The sequence below is a fragment of the Polyodon spathula genome, chromosome 7 (assembly GCF_017654505.1).
Source record: "Polyodon spathula isolate WHYD16114869_AA chromosome 7, ASM1765450v1, whole genome shotgun sequence".
NCBI lineage: Eukaryota > Metazoa > Chordata > Actinopteri > Acipenseriformes > Polyodontidae > Polyodon > Polyodon spathula.
This window is the reverse complement of record NC_054540.1, coordinates 56413375-56436343: the sequence shown is the minus strand read 5'-3', so window position 1 is coordinate 56436343 and position 22969 is coordinate 56413375.

Genomic DNA, 22969 nt, shown 5'->3' with positions numbered 1-22969 from the left:
ACTTGTGTCTTTACTGCTACTGATATAATGCAATTATGTTGAGAGAGTTAAAAGCAATGTACGTAACTTTGAGTTTCAGCACATGACAGAAACAGAGATTAAGACAATACATCTTTAAGAGGGACAAAACATTCTTAGTTTACAGACATGTGAACAGATACAAAAGAACTGACACTGAAAAACATATTGAGAAATACGTTATCAAATCTTGTTATGAAATAAGCTAATGCAAATGTATTTCAATTCCCTTAATTTCAAATACACAGTAAATACCAGAACAAATTGTCTGTCGAATAGCTAATATCTTATTTGTCTTTCGATAAGTAACAAGTTCAATAATCACCATTTTGTGTTGTGTACCAGAGTTCCCCTCCTTCTCCTCAGACTCTGCCTGCTTTTTGGCTCTGTCTAACAGGGAGGGCAGCTATCCTGCTTCCCTGCCCATGGCTTCCCTATGGTCAGCCTCTCCACTGATCTGTGAGCTATTTATTGGCAGGGGTACCTCGAAAGGTGAGGCCAAAGAATGTAGTGTAAAATATGTATATTGTAGTAGTGTTTTCTGGTCTAATAAATAATCTATCGCATTTCCTGACTGAACTGTTTATCAAAACGTTTTCAGTTCTATCTGACAGCTTTTGTAACGAGAACAATCCTACAGGCTAATGCTATAATTAATGGGATATTTTTAAAATGTGCCTACTTCTAATCTTAGCCGTGAAATATCCGCTCCCCTCCAACATGTATTTGGTGAAGTCTTAGAATAAGAATTCTTTCATAGTGCTACTCATTTGCCCCTATGAGAGAAAGATATTGGTAAGCATGATGAATCCTGCTAGAGAAATATTCTCTGCCAGAGCAAAGCCAGTTAATCTAGAAAGATAAAGTAACGCTAGGATCCTCAGCACTGTCAAACAAAAGGTCAGTCTTCAAGTGTTAGAACAAATGAACAGCGCATTAATCAGCAGGTTTCTCCTACCTAGGGCTTAATGAAATGCATTGCCCTTCGTCTGCATCCTTCACTCTGACCTGCCAAGCCAGCACATTCAAGGAGCCATCGCTGTGCTTCTTACTGAGACGTTCTGGGCGCCAGCCAACACTATCCTCACTATTTGCATTTTGCACACAGATACACATAAGCAACTTGCTTCTGTTGCGTAAGCTCATCAAGGTCAGTGACTTTAAAGGTTGTAATGTTTTTTGTTGAGGATTTCAGGTTGACTAACGCACCTACTAGGAACAAAAATGCCAAGGCATTTACAGTAAAGGGAGTGCTTGGAGTATCATTTATTTAGGTAATCAAGATGCTAAAGGGATCATCAACAGGCCTGCAAGGACGTGCATGTAAAAGGAAGACACACTTGAAAGCGACAACTACAAGAGGGATTCCCACTGGAATATAGTTTATTAAAAATCCTTCAAATATGCTCCATAAAGCTTTCACTTTGACATCTCAAGAGCAAATTAGGAGGCACATGTCTGAGTTGTAAATGTACGCTGTGAAAAATGGTCTTGCCTCAGGCCTGTTCAGCGTCTGTGTGCCAATGGGAGAAAGACCTTGAACCAGTTTCTCAAGGCCTAAGTGGAACCACCTTAAGAACCCTGTTCAGAATGCCCTTGTCATGTACCAGAAAATGATATTTTAATGAGGAAGCGATTTCTTCAGTGTACCATGACAATGTAATTCAATCATTAGCTTATATTGTGTGTGTCTAACTTTTTACTTTCATTTTTTTTCCGCATACAAATCTCAATTCCTTGTGGGGATCAAGTAATTTCAATGAAGAGGCATTTTTGCCTTGAAAAATCCAAAACCAAACCTCTCCACGTTGAGCTATTTCTGTCATTTCACAGCTCCCTCAGGTCAGAGAGCTTGATGTGCTCATTTTCAGTGAAGCAGCATGCTGCGCCCTAGTTAGATTGATGTGCTGTGCTGTGTTATGGAGGTATGAGCACTGCGATGTGCAGTGCAGTTTGTTTCAGGGCTCATGCATTTCAAACACACACTGCAGCCTACTTCAGAATCCATGTCTCTGAAGTTTTGCTTTTAGCAAGAATTTTGCAGGCAATGATCCAGCAGATGTTCCATTTGGGAGTCATTATTGAATTCAGCTTGGTGTTCTTGCCAGAGTCTCATACAATTTGCAGGCTCCATATGGCCAGACATCGCTGCCGTTTAATCCAGCTCCAAGACAGCTCTGCTTCGTTCATGTCGCATTTCCCTCAACAAGAGCGAGGAGAAGCAATTACTTAATGTTCAAATTTAAAGAGGGGGATTAGTGACAGGTCACCTGAGCAGCCGAACTGCAAAGGATAACTGTTTTTGCATCGCTGTTTCATAAAGAGTTATTGATTTGCATTGTAACTTATGCTACAATGTTTTATGCTTTCTGCACTGCAGTGTTTGAATGTATCCCTTAGTGATTTAGCTAGTACACACTTCAGAATGATTACTGCTCAATATCAGAATAAACCTTTAATACAGGCAGTATCCAAACTGTGATATGCTATCAAAAAGGCAACAATATTGATATTCTAGGCCATTACCCTTGAACATTTGTCTTAAATGCAGGGTTAGTCAAAATTCAACAACTTGAATCATAAAAATGAATTTCGTGCAACTTTTGGCCCACCCTGTATCCTGCCATCAGTTTTGAAGCCCACAGTTCAGTGTAAGTGAAAACGACAAGGACCACAAATAGAACAGAACAGGTTGCAATGTCCATTGCACGCACTCACAGTGAGACACACCCCATTTCTCTTTTAATGTATCATCACTGGGCACATTACAAGCTACAATGCACTGGTGGTGTGGTTTTTACAAAACAGTTTCATATTTGTTATTATAAGTAGCCTTGCATAAACAATACCTTTGGGACCTTAACAGAATTATATCTTTATACTTTTTTTTCTGTTGAAATTCTTGCAGAACCATTAGCAGCCCACAGCATCGCCAGCGATGACAGCTTAATGAATTTGAAACAAATCATGCACTGTGGTCCGAACACGGGTACTGAGATGGTAGTATGGTACAATGATGTCACTCCATTATCATAAAAGATCAATGGAAATCTTTAATGCAAATGCTTCATTGAAGTTTGTTGTCAACAGCCATACACAATGCAATTTGACCAAAATAATTCTGTATTTTAATATAGATCTATTAAAAGTAAAACTATTGAGAAACGAAGGGGTTGGTTTGATCAGACTACACCCTGGATAGCTGGACTGTTAGAGCAAAGCGCACCTGGATTCCATCAGCCACTTATTTTTAGGGGTGTGTGACAGGGTGCAGCCTGTCTTTGTGTTTTTGTGGTGTTTAGAGTGGATGTGAGTCTGCTGTGTGGATCTGAGCGAATGAGTTTGTGTGAGGACTGTGTGAAAGGTGCTGCAGCTGATTAGGCGTGAATTGCCCAATTAGCTGCATCACCTGTATAAAAGGGAGTGGTTGGGAGGGTTGGTTGGTGAGTGTTTGTAAGAGTGAGAAGACCTGTGTGAGAGAGTGAGTACCTGTATGAGAGAGTGTATTTTGTGTATATTGTTGCACTATCTGTCTCTGAGTCTCCTCACTTTGGCTATCCTGTCACAGGCTGATTCTAGGATAACCACAGAGAGGTTGCTAATACAACCCAGGCAGATTGCCTTGTACAGAAGAATGCTCTCAAATGATGCCACTCAACCCCCAGCTCAAGCTGATCAATGTTTTAACCACCAGTCTTGTTTGAAGTTGAAGTTCATTCCAGATAGGAACCAGGATTTTACTGCTTCTGTAGCTGAAGTTTGCATCAGTGTTGACATTGATGAAAACTTCTCGTTGAAAGCCTGCCTCCTTGCCTCTTCTTAGATTCTATGGTTGTGTCTTTGAAGTCAGTCATTCAAAGCCTCTCACAGAGCGGGGAGGAGATCTAGAATGTCCACAGCAGCTAAGAGTTAGGTAAGAAAACAAACAAGTCCAGCCCTCTTCGCTGACTACTTCACTAATTCACCGAATCACACTATCCACTTCTTGCATGTTAAGGATGAGTTTAATTCTAAACAACGCAGAGTTAACAAAACAGCAAACAGCCTATATTAAAGAATAGAACGGCATCTTATCAACCATAAGCCTAACCCTATCCCAAATACTAACCCTAACCCTAGCCTTAATATTAACCCTAAACTAATCCCTAACTCTATCCCTGATGCTAACCCTAATCTTAACCCTAAACCCTATCCCAAATCCTAACCCTACCTTAACCCTAACCCTAACACTAACCCTAACCCTATCCCTATCCCTAACCCTATCCCTAACCCTAACCCTAACCCTAAGTACATTGTAACTATGCATAATAACATTGGCATTATGTGCAAGTACACATGTATTTACTAAGTAACTACTATGTAAATACACACTAATTACACAATGTAAAGTGTTACCCTCAATGTATAAATCTTTTTAACTGTAGGGGGATAATATTATCTTTTAGACACATCTTCTGAGATTCTCGGAGTCAAGAACAAAACAACAATTACAAAAAGATGTTCTTTTTGTTTAAAAAACTAGAAATAAATGAAATTGAAACGCTGAGATTGAAATTGCTAGAATGCATATATATTTTTTTGAATAATGCTGTTTGTTTTTTTTTTCTTTTGAAAGACAATACATTAAGAATAAAAAAAGCATCAGAAATAATTAACTTCAGGCAGAGCCATCGTTACAGTACCTGCTAGATGATACCGCGGCAACAGCAAAACAAAAGAAACAACAGGTAACAACAGCTGCACAGGACTGTGATGTTATTGTAAACTGAAAAACTGTCTTGTGCACACAACCTTTTTAAAATGTTTGTGAGTGGCTTGAGGGAGGTGTTAACTGATGGTACCCAGCTGCTTCAAACTCAGCCAGGTTTTTATGGACCCGGTTTTCCACTGTGGGCAAATTACCCAAATCATGCATTTACATTAGGAAGGACACGGCGTCTACACACAGTGTGAAATACAGTCCATGAGTCTGAGATTTGTGTTTGCAATAAGCCACAGTAATCAGCATCAGTGTTTATCTATACAGCCAGTGCAAGAGAATAAGCATTCATTCATAGAAACAGACCTCATGCCATGTGCTATGTATGTTTTTATTTAATGGATTTAACCTTCAGTTTTACGAGTGCAAAACAAAGAACATCGTTATTATGGAGCATCATAGATGTGCAATTCTCAGGTAATTTAGGATTGTTTCTCAGCAAGCGGGCAGTGAGGGTGTGGTGAGGGTGATACCTTTCTCCCTAGATCAGCAGCCCACTGAGAGGTGATTAATAATACTGTCTGCCTTCTTACTCTCTCACTGCTATAGCTCCCCAGAGGGTTGCTAACTCCAGTGTGGGGCTGTCTCTTCAGCAAAATAAATAAACACACGCTGAAGGTGAAGCGTGCTCAGTTAGATGAGGCACGTGACGGGGCTGTGTTTGACAGCTTGAAATCCATTCTCAAACCCTTCTTTCATTACCACAGCCCTGCCGTGCGAGAGCCACTGCTTTTCCATCTCATGCTCTTCTTTGGCGAGTTATAACCCCTGACTGAGTTGGTGAAATTGAATAGAACTTTGCATCTGGTTTGAATGGGCTGGTGTTCTAAACACCTATGGATTTCGCTGCTGATAAACCAAGGGGAAGGATCACTTACTGGAATTTTTATCACTAGGGAGCAGCACAGTAATTGTCAGTCACTAGGTAGCACTCTAGTGCTTCATGCTTGTAAATATATATCCATATGAAGGAGTGAGATTTGGAACGTTGTTGCAATCAGTTGTTTTTTTTTCTTCTAAGGCTAGTTACAGAAATATATTAAATTAAACAGTATGATGTCCAATTTCTTTTTCCAGGTTCTCTTTGAGTGTCCGGCAACGACACACACACACACACACACACACACACACACACACACACACACACACACACACACATTACTAGTAGAAGTAGATGGCTGGGGGGCCCAGTGGTTAGAGAAATTGACTTGTAACCAGGAGGTCAATGGTTCAAATCACTTAACCTCCTTGTGCTCCGTCCTTCAGGTGAGACATTGTTGTAAGTGACTCTGCAGCTGATGCACAGTTCAGGCACCCTAGTCTGTGTAAATCGCCTTCGATAAAGGCATCTGCTAAATAAACAAATAATACAGGCACAGACAAAATGCAGTGGATTGAAGTCCAAATTAGACCAGCTTTACTTGTGGTGGTATTTAGAACAGCCGCTGTTTAGATCATTAAAAGGCACCCCATAGTGTTGATACATCTCCAGTGAAGGCATGTGTGCCCTGCTGCTGCTGCTGCTGCTGGTTGTCAATAGCTTCAGTGCAGTCACTAGTCAAGGAGCAGGTACAATGGAGACATTTAAGTATCGTTTCAACATCCCCCCTTCACTCTCCTCATCAACTATCATCATCACAGGCTTGACCCCAGCCCCAGCAATTACATCATCACTACAACACTCACCAACCCACACAATCTGAGGTATGTGATGTCCGTTACAGATAGCTCCCCCTGTATTGTACCTTCCCCGAGGTAATGCGCTGCAGTCATGAGGCCTCAGGGAAGACTTTTTCTTTCTCAGGTCATCATATTCCTGTCTGTCACTGCAGATCAGATCCCCTGTCGAGCTTTCCCCTGCTTCTGAGCAAACACTAGGGCCCTTGAACCTGACTTTTTATTCCACAGCGCACGCTACTCTTATTAGTACCACATCATGTTCCCATCAATACACCCGCCTCACCACCGCCTGAGGAGATAAGATGCTGAGTAGTTTTCCTAGCACATACGATGCAATCGCTAGCATCTCTTAACCCGGTCTGCAGCAAACAAGCACGAGATCCTAAATAAGCTGCTGAAGAAAATTCAATTGTGGGGGTCTTATTTTTGATAGGGCAGGGGGCATTATTTCATGACGCACAGCACCTCTTTACATTCCCTTGCTTTCTTATCTTGCTCTTTCTCTGTCTCTTATCTGCCTTTCTTGTTCCATCTTTTTTCTCATTTCTCTCATTTGAGGGCTTGCTGTATCTGAATTCCAGTACAGCCTCCCAGCCGCACACCCTCAGCCTGCTCTTCATACACTAAAGGACAAAGGTTTTACAGAACAGGCGATGGGGATTTCATTGCCCATTTTCCCCTCAAGCAGACCCTTATTAAATATCCTGTTATCCCTGAATAGAGGATTATCTCCTCTGTAATAATGCGCAAGGACATTCACAGGCAGAATGGTATCCCAAATATGATCCATTTGCTACCAGTTTAAAATGTATTCTTTAAAAAATAGAGTTTTTCTGAACTGCCAACAGGAGGGTGGAAACTGGGCTCGACCGAGGACCTTGCGCACTGCAAGCAAGAACCTTAGCCATAAAGAGCCGGAGAAAATGTCCTACTCAGTCACACTGCATTGGTGGTAAGTGGATTTGATGCCACTGCACATGTGTCCCAGGCTGCTCATTAAAATCGCTTGTATATGTTTTGAAGAGGGGACGGTTATCCATTCGGAGATGATATTTATGATTTGCAGTTGTTCTACCGAATACATTCTTGTTCATGCTTTAGTCACCACCTGAGTAACTCCTTTATCAAACACTGTAAGCTTGTGTCATGCCTGGCTCTTCGCTAAGTCAAGGCATTTCTTGCTGTAAAAATGTCAGTCAGTTTGCACAGTGAGCTTGGTGCACCCTCAGCGTTGGGTTTGCTTCTCACAGCAGTCTCCTATAACATATCACTTGAAGACTGTCATACAGACACCACAAGACTCTGTAATGCTGGGCAGGCTGGTTAATCTTAATGTAGGCCAGAAGGCAGCATAGCAAGTCCAGATGCCGATTGCTGGTACAAGCACAGAGCACATTTATTTAACAGTGAAATGCTTCAAACCATACAGAGCCTAGGTCCACACTCTACCCCCCTCGCCACTGACATATTCTACTAGCTAATAGGGGGCACTAATGAACTATATACATCCTTTAAAGGTACAGTAAGCAATTAGTAAAGGATTATTACATAACTACCTCACAGGCAACCCCCTGGGAGATGCCTTTACCCTTATAAAAGTTAACTTTTATAAAAGCATTGTAAAGTGTAGCGAAGCATAGTAACTGATGTATAGTAAAAACACAGTAAAAAGAATGGTAAATATACAGCAGAAGAATGGAAAAAACATGGTACAAAACTGTTACTGTTACAATAAGAGTGTTCTTAGTTAGCTATGTTCATATTCATATTACAATATTCATATTACAATAACCCATTCCTCTTGGGAAAGCCCCAGACAACTCATTGACGCAAGTGCAGTGCCACTTCCCTTGCTATTCTTATATTGTTTGATCCTTGTTAACTTCTTCATTTAAGAGCCCCAGACATGAGATCTTTGCACTTCACTCTCCCACACACTCCATCAGCTCCTGAAGGGCTGCTAGTGTGGCAACTCTGAGAGAAGTTTATCCCAGCCTGCTGTCTGCATCTCCAAATGCTATTAACAGATTAAAAAACCTGCTTTTGTTACTAAAAAGTTAAAGGAGGCAGCAGCAGCTCAAGGCTGCTGTCATTCTGCAATGGGAAAAGCTGAACCTGAACCTTAACCCTTTAAGGTACAGTACAAGGGACATATGTGTCCCACAATGAGGTGCACGAAACAGGGTTTAAAATGTACTGACAGGCTGGATCTGGTCATCCAACTGGTCAGCTTCCTCCTCTTGTACTGGAGTTGCTCTCAAATGTATTTTAAGAAGACACTGTTTGAACAACCGCTCAATTCCTTGTGTACCTTAGAGGGTTAAAAAAGAGGGTTATTAGTAATTATGAAAACAGCCTGGTCTTTAAAGAGCTCTTATATGACGTTTTTCATGCAAACTCTGGAGAAACTTGAATGTTGCTAATGCAGTTCTGTCCGGGAGAGGGGTGTCTTCGTTTTATGAAAATATAACATGAGTTCAGTTTCTTACCTCTAACCTTTGTGTATCAGCTACTCTCCAAGTATTGGTATTCATGTTATATTTATACAAATAAACTAGAGCTAATGACACCAGAGTCATCTTCTATTGAGATCAAACCACAGCACAGAGGAGCATTCCTGATTAGTATTCTGCTACTACACTCGCTGCTGCTGTTTCTGTGTCATGCAGCAAAGCCATTGTGAGCATGATTGGTGCATACAACAAACAGCTGATAGCAGGGTGGTATGGCTCTTGAATTGCAGAGCAATGCAGCAGGGTGGTATGGCTCTTGAATTGCAGAGTAATGCTAAACATGTTTTATCCTATCTTCGTTTTTTTAAAAGGGTTTTAACAAACATTGGCAGTACTTTATAGTAAAGGTTGGCAACTGTGAACGCAATTAGTTATGAGCTATCATATTTAAAGGTGCATTTACTGTAACGTGAATGGAAATTCTTGCCAACTTTCAAAGGAGGGGTGTTAAATGCGGTAAAAGGTTTTGATTACTCCATATGCATTTAAAACAAATTCCTCAAGAAATCTGACTTTTAAATTAGTTAAATGTATCTCCTGGAAAAACCTGACAACCCACACTTTCATTTTCTTTAGAGTAATACTTTACACTTCATGTATCTAATCACTGCGTATATACATAGTAGTTACTTGGTAAATACTTGTGTACTTACACATGATTATAATATCTTAATGTACACTATTTAACCCTAACCCTAACCATTTTCTGGGATAACCTCTAGGATAAGAAGTAGTTTCACCACAATCACCCTGCTAACAAATCACATACATTAACTATGTAAGATTAACATTCACTCATCTGATTGTAGATAAAATCTATAGTAAGAGAAGTGACCGGGTCTGATTCTCGAAATCTTCTGTGTGTGAATGTGGAATATCAAGTCAAAATGAGCACCATGTCCAGAGAGCCTGTCATCATGTGTGCTATTCCCTGTGTGATAAAGAACATCCCTCGTGCCAGGGGGCACAGGCTTAAGAGTCACTGCAGCTGAATCCTTGGCTCTTAGTGCCAGGTATCGAGAGGGCATCCCCAGAAAAGATTGGGTAACATCAAGCTTCAGGGACTAGTCTGAAATGGTAATGAATACAAAATCAATTCACATTTACTGTGCCAGTTTCATTATTTTTGTCCTGGAATGAACGATGCGTCTGGAGAATCGTCTTTCATTAATTTTTGAGGGCGTTCACCTCTCTTGGAACGTCTTTAAGATGAGCACTAACAGGAGGCATCCGGCGGATGGTCATTTATCCAGCCTATTGCATATCGGCCAAGCAGCAGGTCAGTGAGCACTGGCAGCGTTATTATGATGAACCGTTATTCTTCAGCAATACACAGCACAGAGGGCCAGGTTCTCAAGCCTTTCTGAAAGAAGACAGCGCTGCTTCTCCTTACAAAGCCAGTGGAGATTCTGCATGTTCCTCTGCTGCAGATGTACAGAGAGATCTGTTTCATTAAATCTTAAATTCCTCCGGGACGCTGATTGCGCTTGGTATCAGAGTACTGGTGGTAAATTATTTAAGATCTGCTCAGTATCACGTAATGTGGTTGAAATGCTAATTCTCAAGACTGCTGTAGTACAACCCATTCCCCTATTTTGTTTTTAATACAGGTATGCTTTTCAAAGAAAATCTACATACATACTGAAACGTAGCGCATTAAGATTTTGTAATTGGAGAACTTATCCCAAGAGCTTGGTGAAGCCTCCCAGGTTGTCAAGCTAGTGTGGATCCCATTACCATCATGTGCTCTGTTTGTTTCCCTTAGTTAAAGAACCATGACAGCAAAAGAATGGTAACACTTTACATTGCATGTCTCTAATTATGGTGTATTAACATAGTAGTTACTTATTAAATACATGTGTACCTACACATCATTACAATGTTATTATGCACAGTTGCAATGGACTTCATGTAAACCTTTTTGCATGATATAGGTAAGTACACAATGGTATCAGAAAAGGTTGTATCAGATCACAGATGGCAGGAGTGATCTTCTGTCCTGTGGGGCTTCCTAAACATAAAGGCAATAGTTTGATACATTGATGATGCAGAGAATCTGTGAGCTCAGCAAACAGATCAGCTGTCTGGAGAGTTCAGCTACTACAGGCTGCTTCTCCGCACAAAGCCCCATTGAAGTGAGCTACTGCTTCTCTGCACAAAGCCCCACTGAAGTGAGCTACTGTAGGAGACACTAGTGCCCAGTGTACCCTGCAGTGTTGCTGCTAAGGGTGCTGACCTTGTGTTTACTAAGTAACTGTTATGTAAATACACAGTCATTAGAAACGCTTAATGTGACGCTTTATCAAGAATTATATGAGAACATTGGGAATATCCTGGTCAACAGGACTGTTTCTTACTTTTCATCCTGCCTGGAGCGTATTGAAGATCATCAACAGTTCACAAAGGCTTTCTTTTCAAAGCACTTCCTTCCCCAGTGAGATATTAAACCACGGTGGATTTAAGCATCTGCTCGCACCACAAGGGTCTGTGTTTCACTGGTCGCTTCTATTGGAATATTTAATGCACCAGCGCACAGTTCATTTATATAATGTAGGCATAATCTTTAAATGAACAAAACGTTATGAGAATGCATTAAACTCAGACAAAAGTACTGATCTCAAAAAGAGACAAGATTTCCAAAGGCTTTGAGTGCTATCAAGCGATTCTCCAAAGGAGAAACCGTTTGGAGGGCAGGAAGATAAATGGTGATTGCAACAAGTTCAATTCAGTGCCCTGTACCGTGTAATTCTGATAATGTACCTTCACTGATGAAATAAACCCAACCTCCTGCCACCCTTACTGAGACAGACAAGAGGAGCATGGATCACAAAGAAGAAAGTGAAATACTGACATCTACAGTCAGCATCTAGGAGCTACAGCGATGCTGAAGAATACTTACAAATGCAGACAAATCTCACAAATCTAAAGTTCTAAACTAAACAAAATGCTGTACCGTACCTCACAGAAGCAGGCAGTTCTTCATATATTGTAGTAAACTAGATACAGATATCCTGGCACAAAGGTGTCAGCCTTCATTGGTGTACTAATTTTAGGATTGATATATATATATATATATATATATATATATATATATATATATATATATATATATATCAATCCTAAAATTCTAGGTGATGACTTTTGGCCATAGCTGTATGCATTGGCATTTTTATATGGTGAGGATGAGGTAGCCACTCTGTGAGGGTCAGACACAGGCGATCAGGTAAAAAGACACGAAATCAGGCAGCCAATAAAATAGCAATCCTACTAAACACTTTCATTTAACAACAAAAAAGGAAAAACAAATGATTTTTAAACAAATAACAGTATAGAGACATGCTTTTGGCAGCGACTGGGTATTGAGACTGGGTATTGAGAAGAAGAGATTTAGCTTGTCAGGATATAGTGCCTGCTTGTCATTGTACTATTGCCTGGGAGTTACAGCAAGATAATGTGATTATTTACTTTGAGCAGCCTGATGTTTTACAGAGCCAGTGTAACGATGGGCAGGCTGGTTTGGTCTTAATCCAGGCCTGAAGGCAGTATAGCGAGTCCAGACTCAGGCTGTGGGTGCACTGTACCTAGCCTGGGTCCACAGTTCCATTCTATAACATGCACGTCACACATGGTCAGGTGCAATTTAACCTGATATTTAACCCACATTACTCCAGATGCAAAGCAAAGGGTAAAATAAATCAAAAACCTCACATTGGCCACAGTGAAGTGAAGCTAGTCTTGATAAATGTTTTCTCTTTTTCATGCCCCCTCCTGTTAACAATCATTTCCATGAGCAAATGAAGCAATTTGTTTCTGAGCAATTAGCATACATCTCTCTAAATTGATTATCCATTCGGCTGATGTCTTGATCAGATATGAGGTTGGAAAAATTACTTCCATCCTTATCCTTCTCGGCCTAAAAGGAGATTACTCTTGTCACTGTGATTGTCTTGAGCTTCTAAAAAATATGTGTGGCACTCCAGCAGGTATTCAAGTAGGGGCAGAGCTAATTATGGTAATGAGTACCACGAGTAGAGATTACAGGGAAGCTGTTCAGAAAGCTCCCAATGGAATCTTTAATGGCAATGGCACTCATCAGTCATCTACTCAGAGCTCAACACCTCACAACAAAAAAGGAAACCAGCTGGATTTTATTAATTCCAAACTGATGAAGATACACGTGTTTATTAACAGGCAATGTGAGAGATCTGTGTGCGTTGCTTTTTAATTCATTGTTGTTTTTGTTACATTTATCTACTTGTCACAGTAAACTCTTTATAACTTTAAAGGAGATATAACAGTAAAAGTTTGGGACGTTTCTGAAAATGATTTAAGAAACAAACAGTATCAATCTGAGACTGTGTTAAGTCTATGTTTACACAGGCAGGAATTTCTTCATTTGTTTTAGAATTCATAACACTGTTTGAATATTTCTATAAAAAATGAAAACTCTTTATTAAAATGTATCATTGCTGTACACAAGCATAAAGCAATTTCTGTACAATTATGTATCACCAACCTGTATTGCAGTAAATATAATAAAAATCAACCAAATGTACATTTAAAGACTTTTACATGTTCCATATTTTACAACAATGCTCTGAGGAATAATCAAAGTCTTGGAAGATAAGCAGTGCTGTAATGTGTTAAGGACTGGTGTCAGCACAACTTCTGAAATGTTTGTCAGCTCCTGAACTAAATGAGGTTCACTACAGCATGCATTTCATCAGCTCAAAGTGTTGCTGGATTTTGTCGGATCAGCAGAAAAAATATGACAGCGCGTTGAAATAAAAAGGCTTTGAAAGGTGCGGAAAATTGAAATAAAAGACATATATGAACAATTTCTGCACCGTTCCAGAGAAAGATGCAGATAGGGATCATTTTGTCATGATTTGTTATTTGTAGACAACACTTGCACAGTGCATGTACAGCATATATAAGGGTTATAAAATAAACAGCACGCTCCCTTGTGATTGTTATGATACCTCAGTGGCTATTCTGAACAAATGTTTGCTGTCAAAAAGAACATTTCCTAAACCAAAGAACAGCACTCAGCGATTCTGTGCAACCAAACCTGTTGATGTAAGGAATTCATTTCAAACCTGGATTTGATGTTTGTTTGTTTGTTTCTTCAAAGCAGAAGTGTGTTCTTTAGTTGGTAGTGCAGCTGAGAACAGCATGTGAAACTGCTTTGTGCGAATGTCCAAAAACAAGAAAATAAAAAATGATCTATTTATTGTTTCAGACAACATTAAATGATTTATGAAACTTGGCAAACCCTTTGTCCTTGGATACAAAAAAAACAAAAAAAAAACTGCAAAAGGGGAACATATTTAAATCATTCATTATCATGTCTTATTATAGGAATGCAATACAGAGGGGAAGGCTTGTTATACATCTTTCTCAGTGGGGTGCAGTTTTATTGAGAGCAACATGAAAAGACAGAGCAGCAATCATAGCTGAGTTACTCAAGTGCTGCAGGATTTACAGCCGGATGTTTGAACAGCTTGAAACCAAGTAGTGAATGATTCAGTAGTAGTTGTTAATGGCCATTCGGTCGCTATTCTGTATATCCACTTAGACTACAGAGTAGCGCTTCTGCTTGGTGATGTATAAGAACCTATTTAACTTATGATCTCTTTAACTTCTGAGTTATTGCTGTTATCTAGAACAGTTCTGTGAATATTAGAATAAATATATAAATCATTTAGTATTCAGGATTTTGGAAAATCTATATTTTTTCACAGAAAAAATCTAAATCCTTTGTTTTGGCTACAAACTGTGTCCTATTTTGAGGATAGTCAAGTTAGACATGCCCGATGTAATCAGAGAAGTGAAGCTTTATCATCTCGGAGGCATCATAAAAGCACCTGAAGGGATATGCTTGGAGAATTAACAGTTAAACTTAAACTTTTTTCGGTTAACAAAATTAGAGTAAGATATCATAACAATATAGTTAAATAGAAAATTTAAATAACAGGTAGATGCCAGTTAAAAATGCTCCAAAAAATTACAAAGTAGCCTGTCCTCAAAGAAAGACAATGGCTCTTAATGGGTTAACAAAGGAATTTCTACCTGCCAAACAGAATGTTTGAAAAACATTTGACTCCGATGCTACCCTGCGCTTTACAGCTAGTCATCCATATCAGTGCCTTCCTCTCCACTGCATCGCTTCTGTTTTGCCAATAATTTTGCTATTTAAAATTATAATTGAATGCATTTAAAAATGCATTTGAAAAAGCAATTTTCTTCATTGAAGATCTTCTAAGTTTTTTCCTTGTATTGTATCATTTAAGCTGGAATATGCTACACAAGCGACAAAATATGCTATTGTACATACAGGAAGTGAAAGTTACTGCTGCTTCCTGGTGCTGAATCATTTCCTGCGTTGCAGCTCAGTTTCACTCCAATGGTCTATCATCATGTGACCTACCACAGAGGAAGTGGTTAGATACCAGGAAGAAACAATTTGACACATCTGCATATACCTAATGGGTTTTAAAACCTTATTTAGCAGTCATTCAACCCACAAACCCTATGGTGAAATAAAGCGTGTGACATCTTCAACCCCCACTAGACATCGAGCAATAACAACAAAACACACAGCAGGACAATACAGAAAACGAAACGCGGTACCATTCATAATTTCAATTGGGTGTCTCTTATTACACTGTAATCTCACAGTACAATTGCACAAAATACTTTATCAACTACCACACACTTTCATTTTGTAAGGAAACATGCAGTTGCATTGTAAACACACAACCATGCATGCAATTACTCTGTTTTCAAAAATAAATTCTCAGATACTTTCAGTTCAGCTTTTTCATTGAAAAGGTTCCAAAACAGGACCTCATGTAACCTATAAATAGTGTTATGGACCTTTTCTTTGTTTATGGCAATAGGGAGCCAACACAGTATTGTACGTTCCAATGCTTTCAATGCATCCACAGATGTGCCTGTGCCAACTTGATTGTTCATTACATTACTGACCCAACACTTCTGACACAGGGGTTCCCAGAACCATGTCCATGTGGATAGGCTGTGTGCAATCAAAGAAGGTGTTTTAACCAAGGTTAGATTGGACCTGCTGCTGCCTGTCAGGGTCTTTGGGGTGATCTTCACGCTGCAGTCATTTTCTGTTTTTTACAGATTCAGACAGAGATAAGGATGTTATGACTTCAAAGTGCTATTTTGCCTTTGCTTTGCTTTGTAAAAAAAAAAATAAGCAATTTTCTCAAAGGCTGGAAAGGAATTGCTTTGCAAATTGGGGGGAAAATCTGAGCATCTGAGTACCCGGTGTGACATCTGCTTCATTGAATTCAGCTTTGCTTTAATGATCCAGTAAGTTGTCCTGCAAAACTCAAGGTCATGGGCACAGTACAATGAGAATTGTCTGCATCATCTAGTTCATTCAATCTGAACCGCACGGTACTAGATGAGATTCCCAGGACTTTCTGAATCAGAAACGCAGACACAAGCAATATTCAGAGATTGCAAGCTAACTGACACAGTGCAGAATTTACCTGGCTTATCTGGTGCACTGTCCCAAGATAAGCTTGGTGTGGCAGCGCAAAGTGGTTGTAGCCAATGTAAAGAATATGCAGATTGCAACAGAATGAAAAGCAATGCTTTCATTTTGAATTGAAATATAAAGGAACATGCATAGGTAGGAGTAAACCAGTAAATGGAGGCTAATACATAAAGAAAAGTGCTTCTAAGATAAGATAAATGGAGCTATTTGAGTGTGTGTCAGTTCAACGTGTCCTGTAACAACAGATTGAGGCTAGCACTGCTGCCGCTTTTAATAAGGAGCATGTGTCTTTTCAAGCAGCTCAGTATGATTATGCAGCACCTACTGTAAACTCCTATCTAAGCAAGATAACCCAATTCCATAGTTATGCAGTTAAACTATATTGTAGACCAACTAAACCAAATAATGTATATATATATATATATATATATAAAGTGGGTTCCTGGTGCAGATTTTTTGCATATTCCTGTCCATGTGGATTATTTATTTGTCTTCCTTGTATGTGCTTGTCTTGACAGTGGATAGTCTTAAGGGGTATGTGGGCTCCTCATAGCCTAATGCTATCTGCAGACATTGAAAAGCAATAAATAAAAGTGAAGTCATAAAGCCGATGAGTGCACGTCATGCTCACTGCAAATGCATTCAACTTGGACAGGAAGTACTGCGATTGTTTTTATTTTATTATCTTAAACTCACAGAGACGGAATGTTCAAAGAGAAAATGTCTCATGAAAATCTAATGACATTTTGTATTATTTTAAGTTAGGAGAGATTAAGATCCCGTTTGAAGATCTTTGTAATACCTCTGTTTAAAATGTGTACATTTTTCAAAGTCATCCTTCATAGGCTTCCTGGTGTAACAGCATACTTAAAAAATGTGAAATCCTGAAATAAAGGGTAACAGTTTACATTGTGTCTCTAATTACTGTGTATTTACATAGTAGTTACTTAGTAAATACAGGTGTACTTACACATCATTACAATTAGTTATAATGTACTTGTAAATCTTTTTGCATGGTATATGTAAGTACACATCAGAAAAGTGTTAGGGTTAGGGTTAGGGTTTGAGTTCGGGTTCAGGTTATATCGTGGAAACAAATGAACTACATTGTAACTGTGCATAATAACATTGTAATTATGCATAATTACACATGCATCTACTAAGTAAGTACTATGTAAATACACAGTAATTAGACACACGTAATGTAAAATGTTACCACCAAATAAGGTAAAAAAATAAATAAATACTTCAACACAAGAAAAAAGCAGCGATAAAGGGACTAATGTTAATAAAAACTGACTTAAACCCTTGGTTAGCACACATTCAAAATGTGGAATGTAGAGCCATAGTCACCAAGTGTGTTACCCTGTCTGTGCTAAGCTTGCACTGTCTATTTTAAAAGAATAAAAAACTGCAATAGGATATTATTTATTTGATGCTGCTTCGGGGGTAAATTAGAACTGGGGTAAAATCCCTAATAATAAGGCCCGCCATGTATTCCTGCAATCTAGTAAGCATCCAGCTAGGATAGCACATTAGTTATACACTGCAACAACATTAAGCCTCAAAACACCATAACATTAAAAAGCTAAAACGCCAATAAGCTTTAAAATTTACTAGCGGTCTGATATTGATTAAAGAGTTTCTTTGCTTTTCATTATGGCTTGGCGTTGCTGCAGCATATGTGTGTGTGTGTGTGTGTGTGTGTGTGTGTGTGTGTGTGTGTGTGTGTGTGTCACTCTCTTAAGATTAAAACATAATTTCAATATAAAAGAGATATTAAATTTAAATATATGCTTACCTTCCAGTATTAGTGTAGGATATATTGAAAAATGAGAACTCTCTTCAAAATGCAGAGACTTGACTTCAACCAAACAGCAGTCAGTTTTTCAGGGGCCTTCAGAGTATGGACCACACAGCCTGTAGTTAACAAGTCGAGTGATACTTGACTGGGGTTTTGCCTTGGTTTTTATAGGATTTTCTCTCCACTGAATACATCAGTAGTCCCAATTAAATCTGATCATCAGTCTGCCTTGACAGTTCCCATCTTTGTTAATGATATTTTCTAGAAGGATCTCTAACCCCTCCTTTCTCCAAAAAGTCAGGTGAAACAAAGTTCACAGGATCCCTGCTACAATATAATGCAATACGATACAAGTTTATATGTGTATAAAAAGAGATGTTGTTTTATATATTTGACATCAACTGTTATATTAACCTGAGCCTACTATATACCTTCTGAGTAACAGATCTCATCACCTTTTCAGTAGGGGTTTATCACAAGCCTTTGAATAAGCATTCAGTGGTCAGTTCAGTTATTTCCATTTAAATGTAAGCTATAATGAAACATGTCAAATATAATAGGCTTATATTAACTTGTATAAGCTTGATCTTTCTCTTGGGTTCTATAAATTCCCCTGCACAAGCAGGTTTCCACACACCTTGTTTACTTGCCAAGGCCTGTGTTTTAATTAATATGAAACTCCACTGTAAGCACTTTCCAAATTCACTGCATGAAGTCATTTTTTGGCTGATTCAAGAGACGTCTGGACCGGTATCTTTTGATTATACAAAAAAGCATACATCCTAATTTTTATAACTAAGCTCTCATTATTTTCTTGTAATATAAGGATATACATACTCCTGTCTTTCTTAAAGCACCTTCTGTTGGTTATCATTCAAGGTTGGCAAATCCCGCTTTTAAGAGGTGCCAAAGACTAAGCCTTATTTGAAGGTCTAATGCCCTTCCATGTGGGCTAATGCCCTTCCTGTGTGTCTGAGACAAACATCTACAGAAAAACCACAGACCAACAATTATATATTTCACGTTCAAACTCTACAGCTTTTTCTGCAAATACTTACCTCTGTTTTTTACTGTAATAAAAACTTGATATAAATGAAACATGTCTATAATTTGGTTTAATTGATATTGCAATGTCTAAAAGATACTTCTTGTTTAGTTGGAGAAATTGAACTATTTTTTAAATTGATTTAATTAAATTTACATTATTTCAAATGTGTCTTAACAATATATTTACAATATTGTCAACACCTTGCTTCTGTTATAATAAACTTTTACTATGTTCTTTCAACAGTTTAACTTTAAATGGCATTATAAGATGTATTTCTAATTAAGTTACTTCAGTATAACAGTTGCTCCTAGAAATGGTAATATTATTTTATTTTTATTGATAAATCTCTTAATCTAAATACAGGCCACTGTTAACATATTACGATGGTATAGTGTTATAGTGACTGAAGTCTGACTTCTTCACTGTTCAAACAAAATCCAGTCAAAGCAGGTTTTTAAGACATCCTTTGCTTTTTGCCAATTTTAGGGTTGATTAGAATGAAACACTATTGTAAGCATTTTCCAATACTCATTATTTCAAACCAACATCTAACTCAACGTATTAACAAGTCCTACACTTTCCAATCCCATCTCTTCCTGCCAGGTTCTAATTAATTTCAGTTATATATAGAAAATGATTATTTGTAAGATGAACTCCTATCTCCTGTTATCCGAAAGGTATTTCTGTTCATTAATAGTAACAAGATTGCTCATTATAGAGAGGATCTTGGCTGTTAAATCACTGATCATCAGAAAAAATCCCAGCTTCATCAGCCAAAACCAATGAGTCATCTTCAACGCTGTCTGTACCACAAGCAGGTGAGAATCAAGGTTACAACATTAGCTTGTATTCCTTTAGTAACTTTACTGTTAGAGTTACAGTTTGTACTATTTTTATTGTATTGTCTTGCTTCTGTTAAATACAGCATTCTAATAGCTGTATTATTGTAATCTAATTAAAAGGTTTACTTCTAACTCAGGGGCTCCTTTTAGATCAAGTCTTAATACTTTTTTTTCAAATAAGATGCATGACTGCCCCGTCATTTAATCAGCTTTTCTTTAGCTCCCAGAAATATAGCAGCAGTTCTAAGACTTTAAATTGTTGATTCAATTATTCTGTTTTCATCACTTTAGAATACTTGCTTTTAAATCAGAGCCCGTCAGACTCACTCCTTTCTTTAAATTAGAGACTTGATTATTTCTGCTCTTTTTACCTGTTACCCTGTACACTAATTTTCTAAGTCTTTTTAGTTTTTGCATTACAAGATTTTTATTGTTTTTCTACTTTAAACATCTACACTAACAGAACATGTATATATTTATTTCAAAGTATGTTTTTCCTTTTTTACTCAGCTCAGCAGCTTTCTCCAGAAAGTTAGCTACCAAGGTGTGTGGAACCTAAATGAAAGAGTTCCCTACTTCTGATCAGGGTCTGCCAAGAGCTGTTCAGCCCCACCTTTCTCTGCATGCTTTTTCACAGACTGCACATAACAGCTGCTTAACATTTTCTACCAAGTATACAGTCCTATTTGAAACAGGGTACATGCAGTATTGCTCTGATTATTGACTAAGCATATATATCATATTATTTAAATCAATACATGTTCGTTTAGGTCATCCAATTCATGTGTAAGAAATCAGCACGTTCCCAGCAGGATTCGAACTCTGCGCCAGACTCAGCTCAGGCTGGTTCTGTAAAGACCACAACAGGACTTACACAGATCTGCAATAATACTTTCTACCAGTTGTATATTCTTTAAAACACATTACAGTCATTACAATATTTGTTGCAGTTTCACAAATGTTCAGTTTGTTTCCCAAAGATCAGCATGCTTCCAGTAGCTGGGACAGTGTTTAAAAGCCTGATACCTGCAAACACTTCAGTTTTGTTAGCTGGGCTCCCATCTCTGCATTCTCATTCCCATCGTCAATGGGCAAACACATTTTAACTAAATCTGGGTCCATCAAAGAACCGCACACCCTTGCAACCGAGGCCTTCTATGCAAAAGGATCTAATGACTTATAGCACAAAAGGGACGTGACAAGCACAACACTGAAGCCTCAGGCATTCAGATTTGATTAGCTCCTCCACATAGTGCTCAGTGTTTTAACTGTCCTTCATACACTTTGTAACGATGTGCAGTGAGAGCGATAACCATTGATAGCAGAGCCCTGGCACACTAATCTTAGTGGAATATGAGGAATTAGCCATAGACAGGCTCTGAGTTCAGACAAGTTGCTCTAGAAAGTGTGCAGTGGATTGAGGTATTTTTCTAGCACCTGTACTTAGGTAAGTTGTTTTGTCTTTGTAACGCACTATGCCAAGTGAACTGTTTGGCTGGAGTATTAGCTGAAATGTGAGCACTAAAGATTTCTAACAATAGATGACTAAAATTCAATATGCACAGGACTGAAAATCCCCATTTACCACCATCGGTGAAATTAGTCTCGTGCGAACCCTCCATTTCTTTTTATCACTGATCATTTTCTCTGAGGTTTTTAGAGGATCTCGTGACCGTCTGTAAAATCTCTAGTCCTGTGCCAATCAAACATGTCACTGCTATGTTAGGATTGATAGAAGCATTTCCAGGGTATTGGCCTCAAAGTAATACCAGCCTTTACAATAAAGTGGTATCATTTTCAAAAAAGGGGGCTATCGATTCGAACAACAGGGCTAATTTCCAAAAAACAATTAAAAATAATACCTTAAGCTACTTGCCTGTACATTTGAACAATTTAACAATACAGCCGTCTCTGCATATAGGAACACCTCCTAAGAGAACACCCTTGTGGTGAATCAGATTTTTCCCTTTGTAAATGCTCCACCTAAAGGAACAGAACTTCGCTTAAAAGATCATCTTCTTGGTACTGATAGTGATTCGTATTGTTTTGGAACCTGATAGCTCATCATCATCCAAATTAAATTAAAATGGTTTATTCAGTCTTTTCAAATATGTCATTACAAGAGTGTCTTGAGGCACACTGATTGGTTTATTCAATCTTTCAAGAACCACCGTCATATCATTGACACGGTTTGAATTGTGATTTCCACAAGTGCACCTCATCACTACAAAATGACATGCAAACAAACGGCGAAGATCGCAGCTGTTTCTCTTGCAAAAAAAAGTTGGAAATTGTTCAAGCTCTTGTCACAAGTTGTCGAGCAGTCTGCCATGTGCATTATTTTTCATGGGGGGGGGGGGGGGGGGGGATACACAGGAGGGGTGACTTTGCTAATTAAATAAACCAGTGCAAACGGGCTCACAAGCTCATTAGAGAGATTTACACATTTCAAGCTGTAAAGGAAGTAAAGGCTAGTTAAAGATGTGAAATTCATGAGCAGCTTAATTAGATGAAAAATAGGATTCAACAAGCATTGTGTACCCTCATGGAGCATACTTAGGTTAGCCTTAAATATCAAATCCTGCTCTGGGACATTAGCATGCAAATATGACCACCTGTATTCAGCAAGATGACGTTCAATAAAACATAATAAATACTGGACATATGCACTGATTCTCTTGCAAAGTTGCAGGTACAGCAATTTACAAATAATATAGTTTAGCTGTTTTAGATTCTTCTACTTAAAATATCAGGGAAATATTTAAATAATGTTT